This window comes from Callithrix jacchus, chromosome 5 (genome assembly GCF_049354715.1).
Source record: "Callithrix jacchus isolate 240 chromosome 5, calJac240_pri, whole genome shotgun sequence".
NCBI lineage: Eukaryota > Metazoa > Chordata > Mammalia > Primates > Cebidae > Callithrix > Callithrix jacchus.
In genome coordinates, this window is record NC_133506.1 from 18,397,661 (window position 1) to 18,407,838 (window position 10,178).

The 10,178-nt window shown below is 36.1% G+C and overlaps 1 pseudogene; it reads right to left on the bottom strand.

Annotated features, from left to right (window-relative positions):
- Positions 1 to 282: 282 nt before the first annotated feature.
- On the bottom strand, positions 283 to 795 carry LOC100415701 (S-phase kinase-associated protein 1 pseudogene; annotated as a pseudogene).
- Between the last annotated feature and the right edge of the window lie 9,383 nt (positions 796 to 10,178).

The window sequence follows — 10,178 nt, forward strand, 5'->3', positions numbered from 1 at the left end:
ACCCGGCCAGGCCTCTTATCTTTTATGTGTAACTTAAACTCATAAGCCCTAGTCTCCTCCCTGCACCCGTCCCCCCACCGGTTATTCAGAGCAAAGAAAAAAGAAACTTTCAATCATACTAGAAGAAACTCAGTCATAGGTTTGGAATCTGTACTCAAACTCCACATGCAATGAGGACAATATTCTGCTAATACAATGGACTTGCTGCTGCATTTGTCTACTGTTTGTCTAATATGAACAATTATAAACAGAGCAGTGCAACTAGTATTTGGAACAATCAGTGTCAGGCACAACATTTCACTTCTTTTCGCACCACTGGTTCTCTTTGCGTACCTGAGCTTCCTCCTCTTCAGTGAAGTCATTTTTGATGTTGAAGGTCTTGCGAATCTCCTCAGGAGTTTTCCCCTTGATCATATTGGCAACAGTCTTGCATGTAACATCAAGCAAACCTTTGATGTCTAAGTAGTTTGCAGCCAGAATGAGTTCAAAAAGAGTTCCTTGGTCAACTTTCAGGAATTCTTGGTCCCAAACAGGAATATCATCTGTTCACTTTTCTTTGTTTTCATCATCCTCAGGAGGAGGAGGGTCATCCTTGGGGTGGGTGCACCACTGAATGACCTTTTTAAATATTGCTGCATTAACATTTGGTAGAGGAACTGGGTCATCATCTCCTTCATCATCCATTCCCAAATCTTCCAACATGGTCTTGATAGTCACAGATTGTTTGGCAATTTCCACATCAACTTCAAATATCTCTCCATCAGAACTCTGCAATTTAATTGAAGGCATGTTGTTTGGTGTTAAGGAGACAGCTGGCCAGAGGCCAACAAGAGCTGGGAGGCATCAGTGAAAGAAGAGAAAGGCAGAGGATGAAGCCACTCAAGCCCTAGTTTCTTTATCAGCAAAATGAGGATAATCTTCTTCCTAGTGTTACTTTGAGTTTTAAATGAAGAAATGTATTGGAAAATGTTTTGCAAATTTTAAAACAGTATATAACTCTTGCTTTAATGCATTCCTCCATTTCTTCCATTTGTTCAAGCATATTAATTTAATACTTTAATTACACTAAATAAGATTGAGATTCTTGCTTTCAAAAAGCATGCTGCCTATTACAGTGACAAATTTAAACAACTAGTTATACTACACAGTGATAAACTTTCTATAGTGAGAAATGGGAGAGAGGCATGGAGGCTTGGGCCCAAGTCTGCTATTGAACGCAGACAGAGATATGTAATTAAAATAATTCTAAAATATATTTTATATATTAAGCATATAAGAAAATATGCTTCTAAAATGTATTTTGTATATTAAGCAAAAAAAACCCTAAAATGATTCTAAAATATGTTTTATACATTAAGCTCATTAAAAATGCTTAAAATTACTTAGCTCTAAGATAAACGGTTTGTTAATAGTTTCTCTTTGGGTTTCCATCTTCTTATGGGACCCATATTTTGAAAGGCAAAGAAACCTGTAGGTTGAATGAAATTGGAAAATTTCTCAAGTCAGCATAATCCACAGGTGAACCTCTCAGAGACCAAAAGAACATCCCCAAATAGAGGTAACTCAAATTATCCCAAAGATTTTGTTTTTACCTTTGTACTATGCACATGGCATATGATATTTATTGACTTTACTTTGATCTACTTTGTTCTTGTTTTTTTAAAAAATAAATTCTTGCTGTAGGGTAATGTGGCTTACTGATACATTTCCTATGCAATGTTTACACAGCTACTACATCTGTGTAAATCATTTAATGGGATGCATCCTGGAGTTCTGAAACAGATCATTTGATGGGATTGCTAGAATGTTTGTTTCCACTGAACATTTTCAACTTAAGCCCTTAGGAAAAAAACATTTTTATAACAACGCAATATAAGCTCATTGTAATTTTATTTGACTGGCTGTGTTTTGCCCAAATAAAATTCGTCTGGTGCTCTATCAACCACCAAGTAAAACAGAAGGGATCACACTATTTATCTCATAATAATTATAAAAAAAGCATGTGCACAGAGAAATGCTAACGTAGGGATTATAAAAGGCATTTGCAAAAAATGATGGAAATACTGAGTTGCTGAAAAAAGCATTTCTTATGTTTGCATTATAAGGCTAGTCCCTTGAGCTTTTGGGAGTAGATATATCTTAGAAGCCACAGTCACATTGCTAGAGGTCCTGGGGCGGCTGCCTTTAATGATTTTAAAACTCAATGTGAAATAATTACTTTAAAAAATTCTGTATGCTGTTCAACCCAATAGGAATCCTGGCCAAATTCTTTTTCTTAGGACTTTCTTGGAAATGGATTAAGGCAGATGATGAATAACATTGATCTTTGCTTCCTGCTCCAGGTATTACTAGCAAGAGCAGTCTTGAAGAGTACAGGAACCTGTAGGGCATCTGTGAAGGGGGAGTGTGGAATGGGGAATGGTGGGCATACAGCCAGTCCTCTCCTCTGTAGTCTCAGCAGATAACTGGAAAGTGTTCAAACTAGTTTGGGGATGTCTTCTGTTTATATTGCTCAGTGGGGATACCCCTCAGTGGGATTTGTCAGATTTTCATTGTCATTTTAATCATGCACTAGAATAGTAACTTGGACAAATCTTGGAGAATGTCTATGTTTAGCAAAATATGTATATTTACACAGAGAGACACCCTTGCTGCAAAGTTTCTTATGACTGCACCTGCAGGGTTGTTCACATCTATAGATCTTCTTAATGGAGAATTAAACAGAACCAATAGCAAGCTGTGAAGCACACAAGCAAAAATATACAAATAGAACTGCGTCAAACCAAAAAGCTTCTCCATAGCAAATCAAACAATTAACATAGTGACAAAATGACCTATAGAATGGAAGAACCTGTTTGCAAAATACATGTAGGAGAAGGGTTCATATTCAAAATATAGGGGAAACTCAAACAATTCAATACCAAGAAAACAACCCAATTAAAAAATGGAAAAGAACCTGAATAGATATTTCTCAGAAGAAGACAAGCAAATGGCCAACAGATACTTGAAGAAATGTGCATTATGACTTATTAGTGTTATAAGTACTAGTAATCATCAGAGAAATGCAGATTAACTGCACAATGAGATATGACTTAACAATGTTAGAATGACTATGATTACAAAGATGAAAAATAAGCCGGGTGTGGTGGCTCATGCATGTAATCCCAGCATTTTGAGAGGCCAAGGCGGGTGGATCACCTGAGGTCAGGAGTCCAAGACCAGCCTGGCTAACATGGTGAAATCCCATGTCTACTAAAAACACAAAAATTAGCCGGACATGGTGGTGCACATCTGCAATCCCAGCTACTCCAGCAGCTGAGTCAGGAGAATGGCTTGAACCCGGGAGATGGAGGCTGCAGTGAGCCGAGACTGTGCCACCACACTCCAGCCTGGGCAACTGTATGGAGAAAAGGGAACCCTTGCACATTGTTGGTGGGAATGTAAATTAGTACAACTATTATGGAAAATAGTATGGCAGTTTTTCACAAAATTAAAAATAGAACTACCATATAATCCAGCATTCCAATTCTGGGTGTATATCCAACACAAACGAAACCGTTATGTTGAAGAGATATCTGCACTCCCACCTTCACTGCTGCGTTTTTCACCATAACCAAGACAACAATTCAGCCTAAGTGTTCATTGAGAGACAAGTGAGTAGATTGAATAGATTCATGCAATGAATAATATTATTCAACCTGAAAAAAGAAGGAAATTCTGCCATTTGTGACAACATGAATAAACATGGAGAACACTATTAACAAAATATGCCAGGTACAGAAAGCCAGGATCAGGAGTTTGAGACCAGCCTGACCAACATGCCAACATGGTGAAACCTGTCTCTACTAAAAATACAAAAATTATCTGGGTGTGGTGGCACGTGTGCCTGTAATCGCAGCTACAGAAGGCTGAGGCAAGAGAATCGCTTGAACCCAGGAGGTGGAGGTTGCAGTGAGCCGAGATCGCACGATTGCACTCCAGCCTGGGTGACAGAGCAAGACTCCATCTCAAAAAAAAAAAAAAAAGGAGGCTTTCTCAGTCATCTTGTAATGCACTGAATCATTCCTCAAAGAGTCTGGGGGATTCTAGTTAGCATATTTCACACATGTATTTGACTTCCTTTAACGTAGAAACCATGAGTTGATATACTATTAACAATTAAAATCCATTCAAGGTCAAATCCAATGAATACAATGAATCAGTAACCCGTGTATATAACTGAATTTATAAATAAATATGACGTGATTTCTAGGACAAAATGGATTATTTAGTATAGCCATCTAATCTCACTTTATTTGAAAACTCTACACAAAGCCCAAAACTCTATAAAAAGCCTAAAAATTCAAGATAAAATTTGCTCAAAAAGGAGAACATTTATTCTGTAATGATATATATATTTGCCTGTCTAGCCACTACAAAATAAATTCACTCAGGAAAAAAAAATTACTTTGGAATGCAATGTTAGATAGTTGGAGGACGTGCCTTGACCTTTTAGATTAAGTGTAAAATTTTACGTTAAGAAAGAAGCAAGACGAAGTCACAGAGAAGGCAAACAATTTTAAATCAATGTTTTTAGTCTTTGGTCACCGGTTAGAGGACAAATCTCCAGACTGTTTTTCTAAGATGTTTCAAACAGTTTGATATATTAAATTTATGAACAATGTATCTCAATCAATATTTATCACTCTGGGGAACAAATCTGTTAAATTTATAATACTCGTATTCATTAGATTATGTAGCAATGCATAGAGAAATAATACTTATTGATTAACAAATTGAATACTAAAAATGTATTATGCCGATAATAATGACGTTAAAGGATTGCATTAAAACAATGTCATAGACTTTAATATAATAGTAATACCAACAATTCTAATGATGCAAATAAGCTTAAGGTAGCTCCTCATTTCCTTTGCAGCAGGCAAGTAAGTCATGAATCCCCAACATGTCTTAAGCAGCAATGATATCTCTGTAATGGGAACAGAAGCTCCAAAACAACATGTTTTGAAGGACACGTTTCCTGGGTCCATATTAACTCTGTTGTTTGATTAAAAAAAATTAGAGTCATATCACTTTATAGTTACATTTCATGGGCAGGTTCTACATATTTATATCTTGATTATACTTACCATCATACCAATTTATTCAATTTCCTTTTCCTATTTCTAGGCCAGGGGCTGCTCTTGAAGAATCTTTTGAATACTCCAACCATGATCCAAAATAGCATGTACTATACTCTGCTATATGTGAAGATACTTATGCAATTCTGAGAGCACATTTTAATCAGATGTTAATTCGTTGCTTTCCTCTTGTGGCCTTGATATATCATACAAAGAAGAGCTTAGGTTTATTTTGTTTTCTGACCATTCACATTTTATGTCTTATTCAGCAGACCTGGAGAAGCAGTAAACTTCCTACGCTACACTTTCTTTCTGGGAATCCCCTGACCTCCTCAGCTTTCGGGTCAGATGAATGCTTCTTTAGTGTCAGAATGTCACCATCTGTCAACTCAATTCTTCCATACTTTGTACTTGATAAGAGTTTGTTTCCAACTGTAACACAAGTAGTAATGTAAAGGGGTTTCTGCAGAGGGAAGAGGTCACGTGCTCTTTCCGAAGTCTGGGAGTGGTTAGGAGAGAGCAGATGTTTGGAAACAGCTCTCACAATAATCCCAGGAACCATCTGGTGTCCCATTGGCCTCAGCACAACCTTTAATTTTACCAATGGCCCTGATTTCCTGTGACCTTTTTTTATATATATTTTGAAATATTTCAAATGTATACAAAATTACAGAAGATAGAACAATAATGTTTTATAAATCCCCTATTCACATTCAAACATTCTTAACAATTTGGTACATTTATTTTATTTATAATCAAATATATTTTAAATCAATGTTCATTCACCTTGGCATTTCTAAAATTACGAACTCTGTAAAAAAACATAACCCATGTACAATCCATCATGCCTAATGAAACTGCCACTTACTGTCTTTATCGGTATTATCTAATACCCAAAACATATTCACTTTTTCCTCATAATCTCAAAAATGTCATTTTGCAGTCTGTGTGACTATATCAGGATCCAAATAGGGTTTATACATGACATTTGGTTGTTTATTCATCTAAAGAAGTACTCGCTATTTTTCTTTTATATCAATGGCTTGAGGTCACTGTCATTGTCATACTGATTTTAACATTCTGGAATTGTCTCTATACTTGCTTATGGGTTGGCTATGCTTCTCCATCTCCTGTGTTTTCTGTGAAGCTAGAGCACTATGTATTAGCTCTAGAGGTTTGATTAGATTTACATCTAAACTGTTTTTTGTTTTCTTGCAAAAAATCTTTCTTTGCTGTTGTCATGTGCTTTGCCAACATGAAGCACATCAGAAGGCACTCATATGGCTTGTCACACATTTGGTAATGCTAAGTGGGTGAACACATTGCTGTGTTTGCCATCTCTTCTAGGACTTTGCAGTAGACAGTGTTTTTATAAGGCTGAAGATAATAGATGCAATATAACTGCATTTTTCCAATGTATCATTTGCATTCTGCTCGTCATAAACTGGTCTTTTTCTTTCAATATAGTCAATATTTTACCTGGCAAAAAGTGACCATCTCACCTGATCGATGCCAGCTATCCCTTCACGGTAGATTTTAGTTAAGTACACTGTGTTTTACAGAAAAGAGCTGAGATTCAGTTGCACTGTTATAGTTAGCCCAATACTCTAAGGGGGTGCAGATAATACTCTCTAATATTCATTAAAACTGTGATGGCAGCTGCTCACTCTTAATGAACAATTCTACTCAGCATAATTGAAATTCCGTAAAATAGCAGGACTGCATTGAATTCACCCTGAGTCATTAGTTTCCATCTCATTTTACTTAGATGAGAAAAGAAAAATGTGTTTCTTACATTCATGAGGAAAGACATTACTATGGGATTAGGACTAAGACAGAAGAGGCTAAATGAAGGTTTATCACCAATGAAACGGTCATACTTACTGTTTTTAGCATGTTTTAGGGCAAAATTTGTTACTGATAAACTTGTTTTCTTTCAGAGCTGAGAAGCCACGATTTTAGATGCCCTCATGGATATAATTATTCTAATAAATATAAAAGATTTCAGCAAAATTTCAATTGTGACAAATTGAAGTATCAGTTTCCAATTATGATAAATAGTTTCACTAGAGATAAATAAGAATATGTAGGTCACAGTGGCTGAAACAGAATTTCACTGATAAATGACCCTGCCTTTTCCCTTCCTATTAATTTATTGGTTTGTATAGTTATCAATGAATACTCTAAAAAATTTAGCTCCTTGAATCATCAGTAGCAGCATTCCTAGAGCTTAATAAAAATGTGAAAACCTGGGCCCCACCTGAGACCTACTGATACAGACTCTCCGGAGCCACCCCAGAGACTATTTTAGCAAGCCTTGCAGATGATTCTTATACACATGAAAGTTTGAGAAGCGCAGTTTTAAACAACACAGCACACAGGGATGTGCATTCTGAGAGTGATCAGGGTGACTGAGGGAAGGCACACAGAAGGATTCCTGGCAAATTAGATAGATCCTTGTGAACTGATGAGCATAATAATCCATCTGGAACCTCTTTACTTGATAGATTACATGTTGAGGCATAGAGTCCCACTAGGGCAATGATCAATAGTTGTTTTGGTCTGCATTCTGTAAGTGTAAGGGAATGATCAATGGTTCAGTTTGGGTCCACATTCTCTAAGTTTGGCACTAAAAATCCTGTGTCCCTGGAAATCTCTCAGTTCCAGGCAAAATAAGGTCATCGGTCACCCTAAACATCCTGTGGCCAGCAAGCCAATATCCCAATAAATGAAACAAGGGCTCTTAAAGTCTTCTGCTTCTCCTTGATATTATGATACTGGCTTTGTGAAATGTCACAAGGAAACCGGTTGCCAGATGAAAGTTTTATGTGGAAAATGTGGTAACCTCCAGCTTTCTATGTAAACAACTTTAGGCTAATTTCACTAATTTTTCGCATTTGGTTATGGTTAAGAATATGACTCCCCCAGGATTCAGCATTGGAATTTTGTTTCTTTTATTTTCTAGCTGTGTGGACTTTGACAGACAAATCAACATCCTAGTGGCTCTATTTCTTCATCTGTGGAATGGGAATACTAAAGTGCCCATTCATTAAGTTATTGGAGTATTAAGTGAATTCTGTGTTTAGAACAGCCTTGGTAGACAATAAATTTTACAAATTATTACTAGTAACCAGGGAACTAATAATTGTAGACTCATCAGCTTTGAAAGCAACATGTAGCACTGAGACATCTTGAGGACTTCATTTAGTTTGAGAATTAAAGAGATATTTTGGTCAAGAGACCACGTATGTTCAATTTGCATTTCATGTCTAATCAATTGGTGGTGGCCAGCTGGAATACAGTGTTCAGTAGGATTCTGAAGCTGCATCTGATAGTGTCAGGGAAGAGTAATGCTTTGGATTCATGCTGTCTCTGTGAAATAGTGGGCAAAAGGAATGTTACATAATTTTCAATGTTATGGTCAAGTATCAAGGATAACTTGGCAGAATTTCTAGATGCATAGATTGTAAGAGCTGTTCTATGCCTATCATGGCTGTATATCATAAAGGTCTCAGAGAGATATACCAGACCAGTTCCATAAACATATGTTTGATATTATATTATTAAAATTTTGTTTGCATTTTTCATACTCATGCATTTAGGTGAAATGAATCTTGAGTTTATGGATATTGTAACCAAAATTCATTTTGTACTTCTCAAGTATTGAGTTTGAGTCAAACCTACAGAGATGTATAATATTTTGGTTGTGATTATATGACATATACACATATATACATATTTTGAATGAATTGACATAATTAAAATAATTCATATTTGTAGTTGTTGAAAATTGTTGACTCAGCACAGTCTTATCCATTTATAGCTAAAAGTTCTTTATTATGCATGTGGTAGTAGACAAAATAAATACGGTTCATATTTTCACTGAAATAAGGATCTAATGTAAAAGCTTGACAACAAATATCATACTGATATCTATATAGTGACAATTACAGTTAATTACTGTGGGAAGACAATTCTCCATTGGTCCCTTGTGTTTCTGCATGCCTTGTGAGTGAGGACACTGACTGCCCTTTTCTCTGGACTGTCTCTTCAAGGTTGTTTGTATAGTGAATAGTTTTGGGAGGTAGTTTCTCCCTCCAGGGAAAAGCACAGACACACTGTCCAGTGTAATAAAGAGAATGTCTCCTGGAAGAAAGAGCAAGCAAGACTTTGTCCATTATAAAACATTCAGACTCCCTAAGATCAGGACTCCTCTTCTTAATGCAGCACACTGAGTGTTTGTTTGGATGTCATCTGGCTCTCTGTATCTTCCTGTGGGAGTTGAGATTCAGAAAAATCATGCAAAATACTAATATTCTGGCTATTGCTATGACCATGAGTAAAAAAAAAAGAAAACCCCAAAAAACAGAAAAAAACTGCTCTCTAGCTCTTACCCAGGAGTAGATTGTAGAATCTTCTACCAGCGTCCATAACACTGTTGCACACTCAATTGTTTGCATCTAGGATAAAATCTGATTTTTACCTTGGGTTTAATGGACATCCTCTTCCATTCTCTCTCTCTCTCTCTCTCTCTCTCTCTCTCTCTGTCTGTCTCTTTCTCAGTAACAAGATTAAATGCAGGATAATTTCTGCACAAGAGCTTATAAACATTATACATTTCACTCACAATATGAAATTCATTTTTCTGAGAAAGATACTTGTTATTTGCAAGTAAGTTATATCTTGGTGTGACTCACTTGCAAATAACATTTAATAGAACAACATTTTTTCCTATAAATATCTTCAATAAAAGATAAAAAGATAAGTAAATATATGTAGAGCTTCAAAAAGTTTCAGGCCTCCAGAGAATAATTTGACTAAGGAAGTTCTGGAACATCTATAGTTAATGGAAAAATAACTGAGCAGCCATTCTTTGCTGTTCCTGATTTTAATGAGGAGGCCTCTGGTGTTTTGCTGTTATATATTGAAGTGGCTCTATAATTTAGATTTATATTTTTAATCAAGTTGAAAAAGAACCAGTCTAGTTGCTAGTTTACTGTTATTAAAAATGGATATTAAAGCTTATTAAGTATCTTTCTAGCAGCTATTTTGGTGGCC